Raw genomic sequence first — 25431 nt, 5'->3', positions numbered from 1 at the left:
CATTATCCTTACCTCTAAGGATCATCCTGGCTATATCGCCTCCAAGATAGGTTTGTTTACTCTTTTCGTGGTCCTTGATATATTGGATACTCTTTGCCAATGCAATTCAAAAGCTTTAATTCTTCTTCAGTGTTCCTTATTAATTTTCCAAAAAGTGTGTGTGGGAGGCTAATAACCTTATTCACATTAAGATGTAAATTAGTAATTCACTGCAAGGCTTAATAGGGTCTCTCCCATGGAGAATTTATATTTTAATGTGACCCAAAGGACATCTATAATAGTATGATATCAAGGATGGGAAAGTTAAGTAGAGAAGATCATTCAGGTAGGTTGCTGGCATCTCTCAAGCCTACATAAGAATCACATTGAGGACAGTGAAGGACAATAACATCAATAACAATAACATGAGGAAAAGCCAGATACTGAAGATTAGCTACCACCTCAGCGGTGAGCCTAGGTGAGCCAGGGCAAAGTAGGAGGTGGAATATGGACCTAGAGGGAGGGGTGGTCCCAAGGCCTACACAGGGGCAATGTCAGTGAGAGTAAGTCAATAGAGATTCTGGCAGACAGCTGGGAAATATGATGGGTCAAATGCTACAGATTTAATGGGTGTAGTTTAAAAGACCGCTAACTGGGAACAAAGCCAAAAGCCCAAGGCTTCAATCTCAGTTCCATTGTTTACCATTTGGGTAAAACTAGGCAACAAGTCACTCAACCTTATTTAGTCTCAGTTTCACTGCAAAATGCACGTAGTTGTTAATACTGGAAAAAAAGAAAATAAAATCTGCTTTCTGTCTTCCTTTCCATTCTACCAGAGATGCAAACAACTTTCTAGAGAGCTTGAGGATAAACCCCATTATGAAAGAAGTCAAATATTTCTCCAAGATCAAATATGTCAGGAGTCAACTGAAACTTACTTGAGAGAAGTGAGAACTTTCAACCAGACCTTGTAAGAATTCAGGTCACTGGAAAGGAGGAGTTTGGAGCTGACCTACGGGATGACTTATTCTGAAACCCTCTAGGAGTGTGATCAGTGTGACCAGAATTCAGTTGTCCTGGTGCTAGCTCTCATTAAGGGTCTAGTTCATAGGCAGTTGTACTGTTAATGAAAGCTGTGCTTTCAAACTGGTGGTTTAAATTCACCTGCAGGAGAAAGACCGGCAATCTCCTCCTATATGCTTTACAGCCTCTGAAACCCAAAGCAGAGATGACTACAAAGAGTTGGCCGAGTCAAAACTGACTTGTAGGGATATTATTAGTAGGAGTGGGCACTCTGTGCTGTGCTTTGTCTTCCTCTGAATGGGGTGGAAGGTAACAGCATTTGATAAACAGCCTCAAGCTTATCCAAACATTAGCATTAAAACAGGATCACAAACATTCTATTGCCGGCTATTTAACTTCCAGGGAGTATTTCTGCTTGGTTGCTTTGAGCCACATGCCCACTACTTGGACCACTCACTTTTCCTCAGCCTTCTGACACAATGAGACCTGATTTTTCAACTTCTCCTGCAATCTGAGTGACCATGTGGCCATATTCTGGACAATGGACTGTGGAACGAAGTGATTTAGGTCATTTCCTGATTTAGCCCCTGAAAACCTCCCACAGCCAGCAAGTCCCCTCCCTTTGTGTGCTACACTTGCTGATAGCTCTGAGGGCATGAATGACGGAGGTACAAGAGGAAAGGACTCAAGGTCCTTGAGTGACTAGGCAGAAGACAGCCTGACTTCCGAAAACATCCGCCTATGCTTTAATAAGAAGAAGTGCATATACTTGTGCTAAGGCACTAACATTTTGGAGTTTGTATATTAGAACAGTCAGTATTTCTTGCTATAATTTACACAGGGTACTCTGAAGAGTTAATGATCTTTGTGATAAGCCTTGTGGACACATGAGAAGAGAAGTAGACCTTTCTTACCAAGTATCAATCAGTTACTGATTCCAATTCACTTCTGATTTACTTATGTCACACGTTCATACCTATAATAGCTGTCAACATCACAAATGTAGATTACTAGTTTCAGCTGAACCCATTACTCATCTTCCCTCATGCTATAAGCCATGGGACACCAAGACTGACAACTTCTTTTATGTCACACAGAATAGGAAAATATCTGATCTCTGTGGGGGACAGGACCTCCCCAAAATATTGAAGAGCAATGATGTCAGTTTGAAGACTAAGGTGCACTTGATTCAGACCATAATCTTCTCAATCCCTTCTATGCATCAGAGAGCTGGTAAAATTCTGAATAAGGATGACAGAAGAAGAATTGATGCCTCTGAGTTATGGTGCAAGAGAAGAGTATTGAATATCCCTTGGACTACCAAAAGAACAAATAGGCATGTCCTAGAAAGGGTGCAGCCTGAGTGTTCCTTAGAGGCAAGGATAGAAAGCTTCATCTTTCATATTGTGGACATGTAGCTGGGTGAGGCAAATCCTTAGAAAGGTACATCATGTTTGGAAATATGGAGGATCAACGAAGTAAAAAATGAGTCCTAATGAGATGGATTCACATGGTGACTTCAGCAACGGGCTCTAGTGTGTGTCAGAGATGATGAGGATGGCATAGGACAGGGCAGGTTTCAGGATGGCTGTTCATAGGGTCGCTTTGAGTTGTGCTTGACTTGCTGGCACCTAGTATTCTAGAGGCCCATTAACTAGCATTGTTGTTAGGTGCATCGAGTCATAGATGAATCATAGTGACCCTATTAATGAAAGACTTGAACACTTGTATAACTTTCATCATTTCTCCACATTCACAGAGTTTCCAGAGGCAAGTTATGATGCTAATGGACTTTGCAACATCTGATGCCAATCATCTCATTTACTGTAATGATTGGCTATCCCTCTTCCTCTGTATGATTTTGTGCTATTCTGCAGAGCAATATGCATTCCCCATTTCCACCAGCTTCTATAACATAGTAGGCTGATCTCTGTAGTTCTAGAGCAATGATTTTTAACCTTTATGCATTAGACTCTCTTGTAGGGTTTGTCAAGCATAGATGACTGGGCACTAGCTTTAGAGATTTTCATTGGTATGTCTGGAGGATAAGGTGATGAATGTGAATTTCTAATAACTTCTTCCCAAGTGATTCCACATTGCTAGTATGGTGACCACATTCTGAGAATTATCCACCAAAGGTGGATGGAAATGCCAACATGTTTGTGCATTGGCAACTCTTGATGGCTGGCTGCTAGCAAAACATTAGAAGATCAAAATAAGCTTAGACAAGAGGTAGTTAGCTTTCCAGAAAATATGGAAGGATGTTAGAAGAATCCTCGTGAAGATAGAACCTCATAAAGTCACAGATAAAAATCAAATGGCTTTGGTTAACACAGGTCCAGGAAAATATCATGACTGTATAAAGTGATTACAAAGATCAAGTCAAGAACCTTACCTTTCACTTGAGTGTATTCGTTCCCATGGCCTTAAAATGTCTCCCATGAAGCTCAAAAAAGAAAGATAAAGGGCCTAGAAAACAAACTAATAAAAAGCAGATTTGAGGGCTGTATTAAGAGTCAGAATATGAAATTAATTCACATACTAAATTTGTAAAGCCGTTTCATTACCAAAGAACCTATGATACAGTAATAAGGAAAGCTTTTTTTGGACTTTAAAGCAACCTTGACTCTGTCTGATTCATTGGAACATAAGGTCCATGAAAAAGGGGACCTTATCAGAGGCTTAAACACCATTGAACCTAGTGTCTAGTACAAGACCACACACAGAGTAAAGCTTGGTAAGTATGTGTTGAAAAAATATTATCTTCAGAAACCCTCAAATAGGTAGAATCTGGCTATAAAAGTGTCCCCAAGGAAAAGTATATTTGCTACTGCCCACCTCGGATATTGGCATGGTAGTTATGGGCAAGCAAGAAACTTCTGGAAGGCAGATCTGGGATAACGAGAAACATAGACAAGGGAGTTACTCCCAGGAAGTAGAGAAGAGTCTTTTAAGGATGTATTCCCACCTTCAGATAAGCTGTAAGAAGAGATAGGCACAATGTCTGCTTAGCAGAATTTCATAATGACGATGTATATGCCTTTCAGTATCCCCTATTAAGGAAGTAGAGGTTTATTAAGTACCTACTGGATTGTTCTATGCTTTAGGGAGAACTACAGATATTGATCCTTGCGCTATGAGGAGTCCCGTCTGGATGTACTGGAGAGTGCCATCACCGGTTTAATGAAGCTTTCTCTCTTGGGAAGACAATGTGTTCTTGTATGGGGAGAAGACTGTTATAGGGGAAATTGTACACTCCAAAAAAATACTTTGAATTTATTACTCCTGCAAATTATTTTGTCTAGGAAAAGAAGTTCTTCCTTTAAGGATATTAATAGTTAGGTTAATGAGTTATATCAGTAGAGGATGGGCATAACCCTAATCTCTTCTGAGTTATTGTTATTGTAGTCAAGTTTACTACATCTCAAGCCACATAAGGAACAAAATACCTGAACCTTGCCCTATCATCTGCCCTGAGCATAATCGCTGCCATGGTCAAGTGCATTTTTTGCAGTCCCTGTTGATCTCCATCTTTCCCAGCCTGATGTCTCTTTCCCAGGTCTGGCCCCTCCTGAAAGCATGCCCAAAGTATGTGAATTTCACCAGCTTTGCCTCTAAGAAGCATCCTACTTGCAGTTTGTCTAAGACTGACTCATTCATTCTTTTAGCAGTCCATAGGAATATTCAAGACTGTCCTCCAACAAAACAGTTCAAAGTTCTGATCCTTTTTCTATCATCTAAAGAGTAAATAATACTCTTTAGCATAGACTAGTTGCCATAATAAAAGACTTAAGTTTGCAGTATTGTAACACAATAGAGGTTTATTTCTTCATAGGAGAATCACCATTCGTTAGGATACTCGAGTCTTCTAATGAATTATTTTCATTTGGCTGAAAGAGGAGGGGAACCAGACAGTATAGATCAAGTCAAAGGGTCTTCACTTCCATAGCCTGGAGATGACCTGAATCACTCCAGTTACATTTTACTGGTGAAAAATGGTCTAACATATATTTGATATTTGAATTATTAGAAATTTTTTTAGATAGTGCTCATCCATTCCATTGCAGCTAAAGAAAGAATATATACTATATTTCTGTAATTAAGTTTTCAATGGCTTGGAATTTATCAGGGCTTTTTATTATTTTTTTTAAAATGGCACAGTACTTGGTTTATCTTGATCAGCCTACCATGTACATTATAAAAGAAGGTGTATTTTGCACTTGTTGAGTAATATGTTCTATAAATATCAATTAGGCCAAGATGGTTCATACAAACTATATTTTTAGAAAAAATTAAGCATTTAATCATTTGGGTAATTGAAATTAAATATGGCATATTCATATACGAGACCATTTTATTCCAAAGGACTCATGAGTATTTAATTTTACTCTGTGGATAATCTCAAATTTGAGGTCTCCTACCAAGTCAACGTTGCTTTTTGAGTTTTCTGTTCAGACACATTTCCTGAATAGAGGAGAATGACTGAAACTATTATCAATCCCTAACTGTATGAGGCAGACAAAGAAGAGATTGTTATCAGAACTTCTGAAGTGTCATTGCATGTTAGCTCTGCAGGCACAAATGAAGCCCTCTCCATTGTTCCTTTGTTTCTGTCGAAGAGACACAAGCATTATCCACACAGTTGTCTGAGGTAGTAACTGGAATCCCTGGATTGGTCTTCATTTCTTCCACCTCTCACATCCTATTTCCCTGCCGTGTTTTACAGGAGATCTCAGCCTAATTTATCTACTACTTCATCTTAGGCCTGAAGAATTTCATACTCTGACTTGTTCAGTAGACTCTTCATAGTTGGTTTCCTTGCTTTCTGTCCTGATCATTCTCCTGTTTCTTAATTATTTTGTACAGCGTGGCCAGTTCTGCTTCTTTGTCTTAGTCTAGCACCTCCACTGAAACCTGTCCACCACAGTTGAACCTGTTATTATTTGAAATACTGGTGACATCGTTTTTAGCATCACAACATGCAAGTCACCCCAGTACAGCAAACTGACAGACAAATACCACATCCACATTGCCACAAATGACGGCAAAATGTGTTTCTAAGCATGGTCATCAATTAAAAAGTGTGCGGCAACATGTTAAAATAAACTATAAAATAAATAAGCACACAAATATCACAAAACAATATTGCTATGAGAAATAAAAAAATAAGCTGTCTGGTCTGAGACAACGATTCTGCTGGCTCACTAGAAGAATGAGGTTAGAATTTTCAGTCAGTTCAGAGTTTTTGTTTGTCTGAGTGGTGACTGAGGCCCCAAGATCTGATCCAGGTCATAAATAGCATTTCTTCCTGAATATGGTGATTTGAGGGTGGGGCATACAGCAGGTGACAGAGCTTCTGCTGGCTTTGGAGGAGCTTAGGCTAGCTGGCCTGGCTAGAGATGGTTAGATTTTGCCATTCTAGGGAATGAGTGCAGACAGGGTATCCAGTCAAAGATTGTGGAAATCGTCAAACAATATCATTAATATCACATGTAAGTAAAATCTTACAGAAGATTCTTGAAAAATGACTAAACAGTACTTTGACAGGGAACTTCCAGAAATTCAAGCTGGATTCAGATGAAGCTGTAACATGAAGGATATCATTGCTGATGTCAGATAGATGTTGACAGAAAGTGGAGAATAGCAGAAAGAAGTTCACTTGTACTTTATTGACTATGAAAGGGCATTGACTCTACAGATCATAACAAATTATGGCTAACATTGAGAAGAATGGAAGTCTCACAATGCTTGATTGTGCTCATGTGAAACCTATACTCAGACCAAGAAGGAGTTATCCAAACAGAACTAGGCAGCACTGCATGGTTTAAATTCAGGAAAGATGTGTGTCAGGGTTCTATCTTTTTCTATATCTATTCTTTCTGTATAATAAGCAAATAATTCAAGAAGCTGTACTATATGAAGGAGATGTAGTAATAAGATTGAAGAAAGATTCATCAACAACCTACAGTATGAAGATGACATCACCTTGTTGAAGGAAAATGAAAAAGGCCTGAGTCATTCTGAGCCTTTAGCTTGGTATAGTTGGATCCTGGTGGGTGTTTGTGTTTTATTTGGTAGCTGGGGATAAACTGTTTGGGTGTTTCTAATTGTGCTAACAGTCAAGTGTAAGCAGATAAACTGTATCTGATCTTTTACAATCAACTTGTGTGGGAAGCCTTTTGTGTAGGCAAACAGGATCTGGTGGGTGGGAATTTGTATTTAAAAGTTGGTCTGATCCTACCTGTGACAAATAGTAGATACTTAATAATGAATAAAATTCTGTAACACTTATCATGAAAAATCAAGTATAAATCTAAGAGCTTTACATACATTCACTTAACTCTCTGTCACTATGTTCCATAACATAATTGTATAAGAGAGCTCTGGTAGTCTAGTGGTAAGGAGTTGGATTGCCAACCTGCAGGTATGCAGTTCAAATTAACCACCTGCTCTGTGGAAGAAAGATGGGCACTCTCACTTCATGCAATTTCATGGGCTATGAAAACCCACTAGTGGGTCAGCTATGAGTGGGTTATGATTTGATGGTACATAACAACAATATGTTCTGTAAGGGAGCTCTGGCGACCTAGTGTGTTAAGAGCTGTAGTACCAAACTAAAGGCATAGAGTTTAAAAGTGCAAGCTGCTTCATGGGAGAAAGATGGACAACCTCCTCCCATTCAACTTACTGCCTCTGAACATCCACTGGAGGGTCAGTTACTAGTCAGCTCTGATTTCAAGGTACATAACAACATGTTTGATTTTAAGGTACATAACAAAGTGCTCTATAAAAGGATCTCTGGTAGCATAGTGTAAAATGTGTTGAGCTGCTAACTGAAAGGGGGACAGTTCAGATCCGCAAGCTGATCAGTGAAAGAAAGCTGGGCAGTCTACTCTTGTGAAAATTTACGGCCTTGGAAACCCAGTGGAGAGTTGTCAGAATCAGTTCCACTGGTAGTGACTTTTGGGTTATGCAGTAGAAAAGGATTTCTGGTGGCACAGTAGCTAATGTACATTATTACTAACCAAAATATCAGTGACTGAATTGACTAGTTGCTCTCTGGGAAAAAGTTGTAGCTTCCATCAAGATTGTTCTTACAGAACAGCTAAGTCATATGTTTTAGAAATTATACTTTAACAAAATCACTATGTAAATGTAAGAAAAAGAAAAGTGCACATTTGTGCAAAAAATTAAAAAAAGTTTGTTGTTAAAAAAAAAAGGTTGTTATGTGGAGTTGAGTCCAGTATGCCTCATAGTGAACCTACTAGCAATAGATCTGAACTTTGTCCTAGCTTGCACCATCCTCATCATCTCTGATATACTTGAGTCCTTTGCTGTAGTCACTGTGCCAATCCAACTCATTGAGTGTCTTCCTCTCTTGCTATCCTTTCACCTTTCCTAATATGTCCATTTCCAAGGAAACTCCACTCCTAGCTACATGTCCAAAGTATGTGAGATGAACCATTATCATCTTTGCCTCCAAGGAGCACTCTGACTACACTTCAAGACAATATCTGTTTATTCTTTTGACTGTCCATGGGATATTGAGTCTTCTCCAACACCCCAACTCAAAGGCATTGCTTTTTCTTTTGTCATTCTTGCTCATTGTTTAGCTCTCAGATGCATAGCAAGTGATTGAAAAGACAATAGCTTGAATCAGGCCCTTCTTAGTCTTCAGTCTTCACACTGACATCATTGCTCCTCTGTATTTTGGAGAAGTCCCTGGCAGCAGACTTTCCCCAACACAGTTCGCCTTTTTATTTCTTGACTGCTGTAGCTAGAATGCTACTTGTGGATCCAAGTAAGATTAAATCATTGATAATTTCAATCTTTTCTCTATCTATCATGATGTTGCCTATCAGCTCAGTGGTGAGAATTTTTGTTTTTTTATATTGAGATGTCATCCATATTAAAGACTGTAGTCTTTGTTCCTCTGCAGCAAGTGTTTAAAGTTCTTTTCACTTTGAGGAAGCATGGTTGTGTCATCTGCATAATGCGGTCTGTTGATGAGTCTTCCTCCTCTCCTGCTGTCACATTTTCCTTTACATAATCCAACTTCTTGATGTGTTTGTTCAGTACACAAATTGAATAGGTGTGGAGAAAAGAAACACCCCTGACACACACCTTTCTTAATTTTAAATTATGCAATGTTCCCTGTTCTATTTGCTTGAACAACAACGTCTTAGTATGAGCATGATTAAATGTTTGGGACTCACATCTCAATGTTAACTATAATTTGTTATGGTCCAATAGTCAAATGTCATTGCATAATCAGTAAAACACAAGCAGACATTCCTCTGATATTCTCTACTTTCTGCCAAGATAAATCTGACAGCAGCAATCATATCTCTGGTGTCAGAGCCTCTTCTAAAGCCAGCTTGAAAATTTGGCAGTTCTCTGTCTATATACTGTTCTAGGCAGTTTGGGATGATCTTCAGCAGTATCCTGCTTGAATGCAGTGTTATTGATATTGCTTGAGGATTTCCACATTTTGTTGCATCATCTTTCTTGGGAATGGGAACAAATATGGATTTCTACTGTTCAGTGGCTAGGTAGCTGTCATCCAAATGTCTTAGACAGACTGATGAACACATCCAGGGCTCCATTTGTTTGTGGAATTTGTCCATAGGTACTCTGTCAATTCCTGGGGACTTATTTTTTCCCCAAAATCTTCAGTGCACCTTTAACTTCTTCCTTCATTATAATTTGCTCTTGATAATGTATTACTTCCTGAACTGTTTCAGTGACAACTATTCTTTTTAGTACAATAACTCTGTGTTTCTTCCACCTTCTTTTGATGCTTGCTGGATCATTCAAGGTTTTGTCCATAATAACGCCTAGCATTGCAACTCAAGACTTGAATTTGTTTTTCAGTTCTTTAAACTTGAGAATTACCAAGCAATTTCCTTCCCTTTCTGTTCTCTTAAATCCAGCTTTTTACACATTCTATTATGATACTTTGCTTTGTCTTCCTGAGCTGCCCTTTGAAATGTTCTTTTCAGCTTCTTAACTTTTTGATTCCTTCCTTTTGCTCTGGCTTCTCTGGTTGTGCATAAATTGGAATGATAGCGGTATTAACAGGTTTGTTGTATGGACACGAATATTGTCTCGCCTCTCACAATATTTTATTTCACTATGAATCTGGAAATGGCCTTTTAAACTATGAAAGCAAGTCCAGTTTTTTCCTCACCTTTTTGCCTCAAATGATTCAGAATGTCCCTTACCAATCTATCTCATTTTGCCAATAATTAGTATGTCAGTATTTATGTGTTCCATTTCTTTCTTAACGATGTTCAGTTTTTCTACCTACATTCATGCTCCTCACATTCCACATTCCAATCATTAGATTCTGCTTACAACTGTTCCTCCTCCTTTGTGTTTCCAAATTTGAGGGCTCAGCTTCACTTGCCATATTTGTTAGTCTACTCTAAGTATATTCTACAGTACGTTGGGATTTTGAAGGCTTGTTATATATCGGAAGTGAATGGCCAATCCTTCTTCCTAGTCTGTCTTATTTTGGGTGCTTAGTTTTTTAACAATATCTGACAGATACATTTTACCAAAAGGAGCAGCAATCTCTACAGCCTTGTGAATCCTATGGGACTGGTATCCTCTGTCTTGTCATGTCTTTGGATTTGTTGCTATGCTCTATAGTCTGTGAATATTGACTTACTGAATATGGAATGAGCCTTGTTCCCAGGGAAAATGCAGAGCTGTGTTCCTTCAAATCTCCCGTCACAATCTTTTCAATAGATGATCAGTGTATAACTTTGTTATAAGCATGTTTCCATTGAAGACATATGACTTTACTATGTGCTGTTGATGCATTAACACTGAAATCCCTGAGAACAGTGCTGGAACTCCTGCCTCAGTGAAGCCTCCACAATGCAGTGATTTTCTCATACTGTCAGACACACGAGGCAACACTTCAACACTACACTTAGGGACAGTTTTCAACAGCAACATTACCACCATCACCACCAACAAAAAAAATACAGAAATGCAAAATATGTGACATTAAGCAGATCATGAAAAGGACACCTATTTACAATACGGAAAATCATTTTGTTAATATGAAATCTGCAAATAATGAAGCTCAGTTCTACTTCCTTAGAAGGGTTTCTCAAGGCTCGAATAGACCCATGAACATTTTGCCCACTAAATGTCAGATCAATTGAATCAGCTAATTCCTTGAAAACAATTAAAAAAAAAATCCAACAGCCTGAATAATGCCTTTTTGACTAGTGATGTTCCACCATGAGACAGACAGCTTTCATGTGGACCAGAAGGATAGCCTGATGTTCAAGATTCAGCCTACACAGACAGATCATGAAAAGCTAGTTTACAAATGAATGAATTTTAGTTTGATTGGTATGTTTCATCAGTCAGGGTTTAGCTGCAAAACCCAGAAAGGGGTTATGGCTTATTTGAACATAAACAACATTTACAACTAGTTGATAACTCAGGTAAATAAATGAAGGACGGGAAGACCCTTAACTAAGTGGATTGACACGGTGAGTGCTGCAATGGACTCGTGTGTGTCAGAAAGCATGAGGATGGCACAGGATAGAACAGGGTTCAGATCTTTTGTTCAGAGGGTTGCAATGAGTCGTGCTAGACTCGACGGCACATAACAAAAACAAGAATAACAACAACAAAAGGTGAATGGGACAAAAGATAGATAACTGAGCTCTGAAGATGGACAGGAAAGCACAGGATTCTGAATCTCAAGATTGTTGCATGTGGCATCTGCGGTCAGAGGCAGCTGCTACATTTCCATTGTCTCTGTAACTCTCCATGACAAACCCAGGACAAGTGCATCTGAACAACAGAGTCCTGATTGCAAATTCACAGCTCAGCCACCAGGGACAGGGTCACAGGAGGACATCTATCTGGGTTTTTTGAGCTTCATAAAAATAACCAGGCTCCACCTTTTATAAAGATTCATGCAGATGGAGATATCCTCCAAATAGGAAAAACATTCATACCACATTGTTGTTTTTGTTGCTGGTGCCATGGAATCATAGTGACCTTATGAATAACAGATTGGAGCCTCACCCTGTGCTCACCATCTCTGATGTGCTCAAAATCATTGTAACAGTCACTATGTCAATCCATCTTGTTTAAGAACTTCTTTTTTTCTGACTCTCCACCTTTCTGAGCATGATGTCTTTTCCCAAGAACTGGTCCTTCTTGACAACATGCCCAAAGTATGTTAAAGTTTTACCATCCCTGCCTCTCTAGGAAGGAACAGCCTAGTTTCAATTCCTCCAAAACAGACTTGTTAGTTCTTTGGGCAGTCCATAGTGTACAATTGTAGGAATCTATCGTAGGCTCATACAGCGTTGCTGTTAAGTATTGTTGAGTCAACTATAACGCATAGTGACTCAATGAACAACAGTTTCTGAACCCCATCCTATCCTGTGCCATCCTCATCAACTCTGACACACTTAAGCCCATTGCTACAGTCAGGGTATCAACCCATCTCATCAAGGGTCTTCCTCTCTTTCACTGCTCCTCCACTTTGCCAAGGATAATGTCCCTTTCCAAGGAATAACATCTCCTAGCAACACGCCCCGAGGATGAGAGAAGCATTGCCATCTTTGCCTCCAATGAGCACACTGGATGCACTTTTTCTAAGACATATCAGTTTGTTCATTTGGTAGCCCATGGAATATTCAGTACTCTTCTCTATTGTCACAACCCAAAGGAATCAATTATTCTGTTATCCTTATTCACTACCTATCTCTGAGATGCCTAGGGAGTGATTGAAAAGATACTGACTTGAATCAAGCACAAAGGGAAGTGCAAAGTTAAAGAGAAGGGTGGTTTTTAAATTTTAGGTTTTTATTTCTTTCATATTTTTGTTTCTCTTATAGCACTTCAATGTCTTGTGCATTGGACAAGAAGAAGAATTAGGCTTCGATACTGGGTTTGTTGTTAACTAGCCACGTGAGCTTGCTCATGTCATTTTGTTTCTTTATCTCAATTTCCTCGCCTGAGAAATAAGGAAATTGGAGCATATAAACCCTCATTTATTTCTCAAGAGATTGATAGAATCCTTACCAGCACTGTCCACTAGAACTTTCTGTAACAGTAGAAGTAATCTACTTCTACATTATCTGTTATAGAAGATAGTGACAATGTACATTGAGTACTTAAAATGTGACTTACAAAACTCCCAAGAAACCCTCTAATTCACAACTCTCAAGTCATGTCTGACTCATAGCACCCCTCCATTGAGTTTCTGAGACTACAAATCATAATGAGAAGAGTCTGTCCATCCTTCTCCCTTCAACTAGCCTGTGGATTCAATCGACTAGAGAGATAGCCTTTTGGTTAGCTATGCAGCACTGTATAAAATGTACCACAAGAGCTCCCTATTTTGATTAGAATGATTGAAAATATGAATTTTTAATTTTATGTCATTGTAAATACTTTAACTAGCTTCATGTAGCTACTGACTTCTGTATTGAGTAATCATATCTAGGTTATGTAGAGTTGGCACCAGGTCTGTCTTGCTCATTAATCTACTTTCAGAAGCTAACAGGGTGTCTAGTTGGGTATCTGGAAGGTTTCAATATTCTTTTAAATATTGGTTGATTCGCAAATGGGTCGGGCACTGTGTTGGAAGTCAACATATAAGTAGAACAGATGAGAATCATTGTTCCTATGGCTCTTACGTTTCTTTGGGAAAAACAAAAAATAGCACATAACCAAAATGTCTAGTATGTTGAGTGATGATAAGAACAAAGAAGGAGAAATATCAAGAGAGCAAGAGTGAGTGTAAGGGCTGGGATAGACAGGTTGTATTGAAATAGGGAGTTCAGGCAATAATAAAGTTACACTTGAGCAAGGACTTGCTATGGGAGTCAGCCATGCTTGGGAAGAAACGCTGTTGAAGCTGACACTCCCAACGTGAGATCATGCTTGAATGTCTAAGAAACAGGGAGAAACCACTGTAACAGAAGAGAAGAAGGGGAAAAATTATCCCATAGATGATATTACTTCACATATCTTGTAAAAGAATCTGTCTGGTTGCTTGGTTAGTGTTTTGGGCTAAGGACAAGAATAGTAAGATTGCTTAGGAAGGTATTCCAAGGACTCAGGCAAAAAATGATGATGGGCTTGGACACAAGAATATGCTGAGAATGGTCAAACTCTTATTTTGAACGTAATGCCAACAGCATTAGCTAATGGATTGGCTATGGGTTGTGAGGAACAGAGATGAGAGAATGCTGACTGCAATGATTTTGGCCCGGGCAAGTGGAAGATTAGAGTGGGTGTTTATTGAGCTGGGTAAGATAGGGCTCCAAGCAGGTGTGGGAAACAGCGCAGGAGTCTGTAGAGTTACAACCTAGAGTGAAGACTGAACTGGCCCTGTGTATCTTCCAGCTCGAGTGATGTAGTATTGGCCTTTAGAGTGGAAAGCACTCCATGTTTCATTTCTCCTGGGACCCAAGAGAAGTAGTAAAACTCTCTCAAGCTTATTCTACTGCTGTATCAAGGTGAGGGGATACACCCAACCATCTCTTCTCCCCTCAAAGCCTTCAGCACGCTCTAGTGGCTTGGTGGTAAAGAGTTACACTGCTAACTGACTCAAAGACATGTGGTTTGAATCAACCAGCTACTTGTGGGAGCAAATTGGGCGCTAACTTTTTTAAAAAAATTTTTCTCTTTCTTTCTTTTATTTTTTTATTTATTATTAATTTCAATGAAAATTTACAGAGACTTTGGATTTCCATTCATTCATTGTTGCACTTTTTCCCCCTCCCAACCCTCCCCCCTAGTACACTACCCTCTTGGACAAGTAAAATAAAAATTCTTTCATTGTTGTACAATCCCTCCCCCCCAGGTCCACTCCACTATACAGTCTTTGCTCTGGACTCCTGTCATGACAAAAATACCTAATAATTTTCCCTCTTAAACAGTTTTCTCCCTCATCTGTTTCAATGTTATATACATTATTGAACCCAATCCTTCTCAATCTCCTCCCAACCGAGGTCAGTCCTGCTTTACAACAGTGGCACCATGCAGTATTTGTCCTTTTCTGACTGATATACTTCACTCAATAATGTCCTCCAGGGTCACCCATTTTTAATAATATTGCATGAATTCCTTGTTTTTCAATGCAGCATAATATTCCATTGTGTGAATATACCACCGCTTCTCTATCCATTCGTTTGTTGATGAGCACTTAGGTTGTTTCCAAGTCCTTGCTATTGTGAACAAAGCCACGATAAACATGGGTGTTCATATATCTGCTTGGATGTCAGTTGTGGAATTGTTGGGTCTAATGGTATCTCTATTTGCAACTGTTTGAGAAAGCAGTTGGGCAGTATCTGTGACTTCCTGTCTCTGAAAATCAGCTGGAGGGTCAACTCAGAGGTAGTTTTGACTTGACAGCACACAACAATAGTACCATATATCAAAGGGCAAAGTGTCCAGCTGTTTAGGTCACTATCTCTTCTGCCTGAAGGAAACTGTCGAGATAAAATTTGCCACTCTATAAAAGAGTACAACATAAAGATATTTTCAAATGGTGTACACCCTGAGGACCAAACACAGAAGATAGAATTCATTTTGTTGGTGGTGGTGTTGCTGTTGTTATAAGGAGCTTTGGTGGCCCAGTTCTAAGAAGCTGCACTGCAATCTCAAAGGCACACAGTGTAAATTCACCAGGTGCTCTGCAGGACATTGGGAAATCTCCTCCCTGTGATTTCCTGCCTTTGAAAATCCACTGGAGGGTCAGCTACAGGTCGATTCCAACTTGAATGGCATACAACAACAGTTTTTGTAGTTAGATGCCATTGAGTTAGCTCCAATTCACACTTATGCCACAGACAACCTGGCCTGATCCTATGCAGTTCCCACAATCTTGGGCTTCTAAATCCAATCCTGCAGTTACTGTGTCACTTCATCCTGTTGAGGGGTCCTCTTTTTTTACTGATCCTTTACTTTTCTAATTATAATGTCTTTCTATAGGGAGTTAATCCTTTTGATAACATGCCCAAAGTAGTGAGACAAAGTCTTACCTTCCTTGCTTCTAGTGTGCACTCTAGCTACACTTTTTCCAAGACACTTTTGTTCTTTTGGCAGTCTACGGTATATTCAATATTCTTCATCAACAGTATGATTGAAAGACTCTAGTTATTATTTGTCTTTCTTGCTTGCTGTCCAATTTCCACATACATATGCAGCAATTGAAAAACATGATTTGAAGCAGGTGCACCTTAGTCTTTAAAAGGCATCCTTGTTCTTTAGCATTAAAAGAGGTCCTCGATAGTAGATTGGCTCATTGTAGTCTGATTTGGCTGCTGCTGCTTCTGTAGGTGTTGACTGTGGATTCATGTAAGTTGAAATAAGTGTCAACTTCAGTCTTCATTTGTTTTACCTTATGTACATTGGTTTAAATCTAGAAAGACACAATATGAAAAATGAATGCAATTATCTTTAAGTGCATAATAAACTAATGTTAAAAGAAAGAGAAGAGCTCTTTCCCCCCAGCAGTGGAATGTATTTATCTACATTTTGAAATCTTTCATTTATCTAGAAAGAAGTCTGGCATTTTGCTGCTTCTTGGGATGGTGCCAGGAAAATAGACATTTGTGATCTGATAGAACAGAAAACGTCTTTGATTTCCCAGAAGGGCACAAACATGTAGAATATGGATTCAGTAGAACGGTAACTAGGAAGGAAAATGCCCATAGAATGGCCACAAGCCTGCCATGCTTTCCCTCAGGGAAGCATTTGCAAAAGAAAAGCTACATTGTTAGGCTAATCATCCACCTAAGACATCTCCCTATTTCATAACAGTTGAGTTTCTCCATTAGCTCCTCATTCCAAAGTGTACCTATATCCCTTTTGTGACATGAGACCTGGGTTAGCAGTTTGCTTCTCTCAACAGACTTGTAGACTAGTAGACTTGTAGATGGCCTATTATTAAAGTTTTAATACTCCTATGCTTACCATAACACCAGTCTGGAAATTTTGAACTATATCCCTTTGAGTCCATCTAGATGTTCATATGTCTCTAAGCAGATCGTTAAAATTAAGCCCACTAGTGGCATCCACTTCCTAAACAACACGCTTATGGAAACTCTGTGAGCTTTGATAAACAACTGTAGTTGCAGAAAGGCTTAATAGGCTTTTATTCATAGGGTTGCTATGAGTCGTACTCGACTCTATGACAATCAACAACAACAAAATGTTCTCTTAGGAGCTCTGGTGGCCTAGTGGTGAGAATATACTGCAATCCCAAAGGCACGAGGTTCGAATCCACCAGCTGCTTATCTGGAGAAGGATGGAGAATCTCTTGTGGGATTACTGCTTCTGAAAATCTGCTGGAGGATCAACTATGGAACACAGCAACAAAGAACAACATGTTCTCTTGTCCTACAAGGACTTGGCATTTCTATCTTCGTTGTCTATATTAAATCACTAACTTTGGGGGGAGGGAGATACTGCCTACATATAATGGCTTCAAGAAAGACAAAATGGCTAGTACTGCTAACTGTTGGTTACTACCTTTCTTCAATCTTGTCCTAATCTCTTGACAAGTGATTGGTGGAACACATTAGATCACACCGTGAAGGATGATTACATCATTACATTGCTCCCGTGTTACTTCATTATATAATGGCCAAGCCACTGAGATTCATGATTCAGCCCTTTTGACACAATATTTTTAGAGGATATCATTTAATCCATGCCCTTGAAGAGGCTATTTTTGGTCCTCTCAAACAGGTTGCATATATGTGTACAGATCTCTCTGACTGTGAACCTACCAAAGATCATTAGCAACTATCTGCTATCCATTAGAGAGGCTTGGTAGTGTGTGACCCTTATCTAAATGCCATGGACTTGCTGCAGGGCTGAATTAGAGAATAAATGTCACTGAATGATGGCATTTATTATATAATGTGAGGGTGAAACATTTATCACAATATAAGGTCCTGAACTATCCCAGGATTTCACAAAAGAGATATTAAGTGTAGAAATTTTTTACTTTTTTGAGCCTTTCCTGAGTATCTTTGATATTGCTGTTACATACCTGTGAGTCAGAACTCACCCTCCAACTGGTTTTCAAATGCTGTAAATGGCTCAAGAAGATATTATCCATCCTGAGGAGCAACTGGCATATTTGAACCACTCAGCTGTGGATTGGCAGTGCAACTTCTTACCCATTAGGCTCCAAGAGCTCCCTGAGTCTCATTAAAATGCCTTCTCTTTTAACCAATTCAAAAGGTTGGATAGAGTTATTCTTAAACTTTACCTAAGATTTTGCTTTTCAGAATGTATGCTGGGACTAATAGCATTAGTATCACCTAGGAGCTTGTGGAAATGCAGTATCTTGGGGCTCATCCATATCTGTTGAATCAGAGTTTGCACGTCTGTATGCACTGGCTTCAAGGCCTCCTACCAGAAAATTTGCATGGCTGAGATAATGAAAATGTTTTTATTAGATGAGGTCCACAAGTACTGCAGTTAAAACACGATGTTGTTATTGTTAGGTGCTATGAACTCAAACTCAGTGGTACACAACAACAACATGGAATAAACTACAATTCATAGAGAGACCTGAGCAACAGATCTGTACCTTGCCCTGTCCTCAGCCATTCTCACCATCTCTGTCATACTCAAGACAATTGTGGTAGTCACCATATCAATCCATCTCATTGAGGATCCTCTTCTCTTTATCTGCCCCTCCACCTTTCCTGACATCATATTTTTGACATGATCTGGTCCCTCCTCATGCCCAAAGAATATAAAGCAAAGTTTCTTCGTCTTAAGACCAATTATGATAGAAACTCACTTATCTGTTATTGACTGCCTTTTTACTGGTCCCTGACTCTATGGACAATTGAATGAAAACCTGCACAGTCTTGTCTTATTCAATGATCAGTTGCCGATCAAACTGTTGTGAACCATAAGGATTTCACTAATTGACACATTGACTGATTTTCTGAAACAGACGCCAGCTTTTCCTTCTAGTCTAAGGTAGTCTGGATAGTGAAAAAGTTTCAGCTCAAGTATCTTCTTTCTGTTATGTGACGTTACGTCAAGTCAATTCCAATTCAAAGTGACCCGTAGGACTTACTAGGCCATGGTCTTTGTTGGAGCAGATCACCACATCTTTCCTCTTGTAGAACTGAATGGCTTAAACCACCATTATTGCAGTCAGCAGCTGAAGAGTTAACCATTGCTCCTCCAGGATTGTTTATCATGTGTCCAACGTTACTGCTTCTGTAACTTCATGAGCCCCCCGTAACAGAACCTAGAACTGGAAGTAGAGAAAGATGTTGCAGAACCTCAAATAGATGTCACAGTGTTCATAGATTCAGTCTCATTTGTTTTACGGGAAAGTTGCTCAGGCCCACTCTTAATTGAGATTTCTTTTTAATTGCAAGTTCAAGTCTAATAAGACTCACCCACTCATTGTCATTGAGTCAGAGTTGACTGATAGCTGACTCTCCAGTGTGTTTTCAGAGCTGATAAATCACATGGCAGGAAGTTACCCATCTTTTTCCTGAGGAGCTGCTGGTGGAATTGAACTGAGAGAGGGACTACATTGGATTAACAGCGTAACTCTTCACTGACTACACATGAGAGCTTCCTGACAACACTAGCAATCCTATTTCAAGGCCTTCTGGAAATCTGAGTTATTTTCTTCAGCTGTTTTTCTAAAAATGTAATTCTGAGACCAGCGGTATCAGCGTTAGGAGCATGTGGGCATTTCCTAGAAAGGTAAAACTTGGGCTCCATTCCTGCCCTACTGACATAGATTATTTGCAGGTGCAGTTCGGTCATCAGTATTGCAACAAGACCTCCAGGTAGGTGATTCGGATGCACTTTCAAATATTGCTTCCACTATTCTGGACAAGAGGAGTTATGGTGGAGCTACCTACGGTGGCCAAGTACTCAGGCCTCAGGCCCTAATGGAAAGATGGGCAGTTTGAGCCCACCAGTCTCTCCATGGGAGGAAGATATGTTAGTTGTCTTCCATAATGACTACAGTCTATGAAAACCTAAAGAGCATCTCTATCATATCCTATGAGATCTCTATGAGTTACAAATGACTTGTCTGCTGTGGGTTAACAGGATTGCCTGCCCACCAAAAGATTGGGTGTTCAAGTCTACCCAGAGGCACCTTGAAGGAAAGACCTGATGACATTTACTTTTTAAAAGCCAGCTATTAACTGTCTTGCAGAGCACATTTCTGCTCTGATTACATGAAATTGTTATAAAGCAGAATTGATGACAACTGAATAATTGATTTGAGAAGAGACAAAGGTGATATTAATGACAAGGGGAAACATAAGAAAAACAAGCGTGTTGTTGTTAGTGTGCACGTATCGTTAGTAGCTGGGTGCTGATTCATAGTGAAAATGAGTCGTCAGTTTGGTCAGATTGAGTACCTTCTTGAGCTTATAGGGTAGGAAGGGAGCAGCAGTAGATTTCAGGGAGAAGGGGGAGTATTAGGAAAGACTAAGCTTCCAGACTCAAAGTCAACAAATTTTGAAAGTATTGTACAGAAGGCTCTAAAAAAGTAGCAAATTGGCATGTATTGTTGTTTAACCTTAAATAACATGGTACAAGTGGACAAACACAATTAATAAAAGAAGAATAAGTTCTGTTGTTTAAAAGAAGAGGATTCCATTATGAAGAATGAAATCTCTCTGGTGTTGATAAGAAATGAGGCATTCTGCGCCTCTTCACTTAAATCATGAGGAATGCCTTGTGGGTAACCTCGACGCCATCAATCTCTCCTGCCAGAAAATCAGCTTGCACTCACGTGGCTTAGCTTACGCTTTTTGGAGTTACTCAGAGAAAAGGATCTTTGTGGAAAGTGAAAGCAGTGTTTTGAAGAAAACACTTCAGCGCATCTTTCAGCATTACTCAACCAGCCACATCTCTCACCATCACAACTTCACTCTTGTTCTAACAGTGTTTCTATAATGTAAATGTCAGTTTCTCACTTTTCTTTCACACCCTTCTATGTTTCCTCTATTCATTTATGCAAGCCATTGTTATTCTCTCTGTTAGCAGCTATGGAGTGGCTGGTGGAGTCAAACCATCAAAGAGGGACAGTTTGGGTTAGCAGGTCAGTTCTCTATAGACTACTCCACAAGAGCTCCCTAGTCACCAGGATCACACGCAAAAACTCACAGCTGGGGAGTCAGAACCAGCTGGTAGCTGACCCTCCAGAGATTTGTTGGAGGTTGTAAAGTGCATGGAAGGAGATGGCCCTCCTCCCTTTCTCCTGCAGGGCTCCTAGTGGATTTGAAGCAGCAAAGCACCAGCTTTATGTTAGCAGGACAACACTTTATGCTCCATGTCATCAGAGCTTCTTGATCTCCAGCATATCGTTGTTGTTGAGTGCTATCGAGTTGGAACCGATCCATAGCTGATGCTCCAGTTTCCCAAAGAGGACCTGGTGGATTCGAACCACTTGTCTTTAGGATTGCAGCACAGCTTCTTACTTGTAGGCTGCCAGAGCTCTTGCCTGAAGGATAGTACTTTCTGAACTAAAAATACTACTATACAAGTTGTAGTCAGCCTCTGAGTGCAATAGATACAACAGATGTTTCAATAGAGATAAAACAATATTTAAAATAAAAGTATAATTTTAATAATGGTCTAAACTATGATAAAATTTGGCTAATGGGATACACGCCAATCACTGAACAACAACAAAAATAAAACAATCCCACCTCTGCCCAGTTGATTCTGACTCATTGCAACCCTGTATAGCAGAGTTGAACTACCTCAGATGCTTCACAAGGCCATATTTTTTTTCCTTCTCCTTACCCAACTCCATCTGTAAGAGCTGGCTTCTACAGGAGCTTGGTGGCCAAAACTGGTGAGCATTAGGGTAGAAATTTGATTTGTTAAGGGGAATCAGGGGAGGAAATACAGCCTCCTAGTTAAAAAATTCATTAGGCTTAAGTTTTTTGTCAAACATTCTTCTGGGTGGTGTAGCACTGGTCTGTGCATTGCTGTACTGGTTGCTGTGATGTAACACTGTGACATTGGTGTGCTAAATGTGGTAATGGTGGCCCATGGTGGACAGTGTTTGGTGGAGCTTCCCGATTAAATCAAGCTAGGAAGCAGGAGTGGCATCCACTTCCGAAATGGCTTGCCTCTGGAAACTCTATGAGCAGTGCTCAGGTCTTCTGTTCATAGGGTCGCTATGAGTCATCTACGACATGACGACACCTAACAACAACAGCCCCACTCCATGTTGTATTATCTTTAATTTCTTCTTCATTCACATCACCTAGAGATCATTTTATCCACTACTGTTTTGCCTGTGACACTGACGTGTCAAATGCATTCATGGTTGGCTACCCAATGTGGACAGAGAGTGGGGTGGAGCTCCCCAATGAAAACAAGCTTGGAAGGAGGAGTGGCATCCACTTCCATAATAGCTTGCCTCCGGAAACTCTATGAACCTGAAGAAAGGATGAAAGACACCCAAGCGTCGAGGACTCTCCTTCTTCATAGGGTCGCTATGAGTCGCCTGTGACTCGATGGCAATTAACAACAACAACAACAACAACAACTCTGTTTTGCAGCCAGTCTCTTATCTTTTTCTTCAGCAATGGTAAGGTGGATATCCGTTCTTCAGAGAAGAGAAATCCATGGTTTATTGCCTTTGCCAGTGACAAAAATGTTGGAAAGTCATGTGGCAAAGCTGTTGCCACTGGAATCTTTCACATGAACCACATCTAAAGAGCCAGGATGTCTCTCTCTGTTGGTGACCACACCAGTTCATCCCAGGTCAGCACCTCTAGTCACCATTCACTGGTTACCAGTGTCAAATGTGATGAAATCAGTCATCTTTCCAGTCTCCAAGTCAATCCAAATGGTATCATTCACCTTAATGAGAGGATCAGGGTAGTAAATGGTTTGAGCATCCTCATGGGTCACTGGATGAGGGATTCCTTTTGTGCCCACAAAGATCTTTCTTCTTTTGTATAACTATTACTTGCCTCCTCAGATGTAATGAGGTGAACAGAAAATTGACCCCTGGTGTCACAGATCAAGATGAAAAGTCTCTCCGGTCTTGTCAATGCTGATAGCATCCATAACACCAGCAGGGTAGGTTATATCAGTTCAGACCTTGCCATTAACCTTAATGAACCACTGTACACAGATTTTTTTAACCGCATCTCCTGTCAGAGCATATTTAAGCCTGGTTTTTTATCATTAATTTTAATGAAAACTTACAGAGATTTTGGATTTCCATTTATTTGTTGTTGCACTTTTCTCCCTGTTCTCCCTTTCCTTCCAGTTCGTTCTTCTCTTTGAAAAGTAAAAGAAAAATTCTTTCATTGCTATACAATCCCTCCCCCCAGATCCACTCCACTATGTAGCCTTTGTTCTGGACCCCTGTCATGACAATAATAGCTAGTCATATATACCTTTTAAACTATTCTCTCCCTCATCTGTTTCAATGCAATATACATAATTTATCCCATCTTTCTCAGTCTCTCTCCAACCCTGATGTCAGTCCCTTTTTACAACATCGGCATTATGCAGTATTTGTCCTTTTGTGACTGAGATATTTCACTCAGCATAGTGTCTTCCAGGGTCATCTATTTTGAATAATATCTCATGAGTTCCTTGTTTTTCAATGCAGCGTAGTATTCCATTGTGTGAATATACCACAGCTGCTCTATCCATTCATTTGTTGATGGGCATTTAGGTGGTTTCCAACTCTTTACTATTGTGAACAAAGTCGTGATAAACATGGGTGTGCATATATCTGCTTGGGTGGAAGTTATAGTTTCTTTGGGGTATATTTCCAGTAGTGGAATTTCTCAGTCAAATGGTATTTCTATTTCCAACTTTTTGAGAAAGCACCATACAACCTTCCACAGTGGTTGTACCATTTTACACTCCCACCAACAGTGAATAAGGGTTCCAGTTTCTCCACAACCTTGCCAACATTTGTTGTTTGCTGTTCTGTTAAATTTTGCGATTCTTACTGGGGTCAGATGATATCTCATAGTTATTTTAAATCTGTTTCTTAAGAGATCAGTGGCAGACATTCTCTCAATTTGTGGGGACCAGTAGACAGACGAGGAGCAAGCACAACAGTAAGTTTGCCTGGCATCCAATGCTTCGAAGCTGCTACATGCTGCAGGTGCTTCTTCGGACCACGAGCCACAGCTTCACTGGGCACGGAGAGAGCAAGGCCATATTCTTTAGGGAAACAGACTTCCACCTCCTTCCCCTCTGCAGGTGGGTTTGAACCCTTTCCTTAGTAGCCAAGCACTTAACCGCTGTGTCACCAGGGCTCCTGCTTTCTCTCTCACTACTAACCATGACTTTCTTTCTTTATTATCTCCCTAGCTGTTGTTGTGTTTTTTTTTTAAAGATAAATTATGTAGACTGACATAAACCATCTTATCCTTTTACCCTAGGTGGGCAATGATTCTAAAAAAGATGTTCAAAACCTTCTTTGTTGTGGTGAAACACAGTGTGTGCTGTATTAAAACGTGTATTTCTGTGAGAATTATTCAGTAGCTGCACTGCTTGCTGTTTTTTATTTAACTTACCAAGCAGTGCAAAACTAAATTATATCTTTGTGACTCTAGAAAGTTCAGGTTGTTGTTATTGTAGTTATGTGTGGTCAAGTCCACTACAATTCATAGTAACCATACGTATAGTGATTCTGAACTCTGTCCTCTCTTGAGCCAATCTCACTGCCTCCAACAAATCTATTCCCATTCCCCCAAGTGACTGAGTCAATCCATTTCATCCAGGGTCTTCCCCTCTTACGCTGTCCCTCCAACCTTCCAAGCATGAGGGCTGATCCCTCCTGGAAACATGACCAAAGATGTGAGGCAGAGTTTCAAAATTCTTGCCTCCAAAGAGCAATCTGGTTTCATCCTCTTCAGGATAGTCTGTTTGTTCTCTTGACTGTGCATGGAAGTTCTGTTGTGTCATTTAAAACCCCACATCAAACAGAAAAACATTGTTCAAAGATGGTCATGTTACTTTTAAGCAGACTGTTCCCTAGAGAAATTAACACTTTCCCATCACAAGTGGGAGATTCTGCATTTTCCACACTTATTAAATGCAGCTCTTTCAATTTCAGCCTACTGTCAGAGCCCCAGTGACCCAACATGGAGAGATTTGTTTAGCTCTTATGACACTCACAGTCTCAAATAGACTTCCATTCTCACTGATACAAAACTTCTAATGATAGAAAAAAAAACCCCACAACACAATACAAAGGTTACATTTGATGAGTCTGGCTAAAACATCAAAAAGCATTCTAAAACGACTCAGAACATTTTCTCTGCAGTGTTGCTATTAATCTAGCATCTTGTTTGTTGGATAACAGGACAGCAACTTCAACTTACATAACTGAAACGAATATGAAACACCCCACAGGATTTTTTTTTTAATTTAGTG

The 25431-nt window shown here is 39.7% G+C and overlaps 1 pseudogene; it reads right to left on the bottom strand.

The window, feature by feature from the left end:
- Positions 1-12917: 12917 nt before the first annotated feature.
- On the bottom strand, positions 12918-24172 carry LOC102871930 (annotated as a pseudogene).
- Positions 24173-25431: the final 1259 nt, after the last annotated feature.

This window comes from Elephantulus edwardii, unplaced genomic scaffold, assembly GCF_000299155.1.
Source record: "Elephantulus edwardii isolate Elephantulus edwardi_28Jun2011 unplaced genomic scaffold, EleEdw1.0 scaffold00138, whole genome shotgun sequence".
Classification (NCBI taxonomy): Eukaryota; Metazoa; Chordata; class Mammalia; order Macroscelidea; family Macroscelididae; genus Elephantulus; species Elephantulus edwardii.
This window is presented reverse-complemented; position numbering and strand designations above follow the sequence as displayed.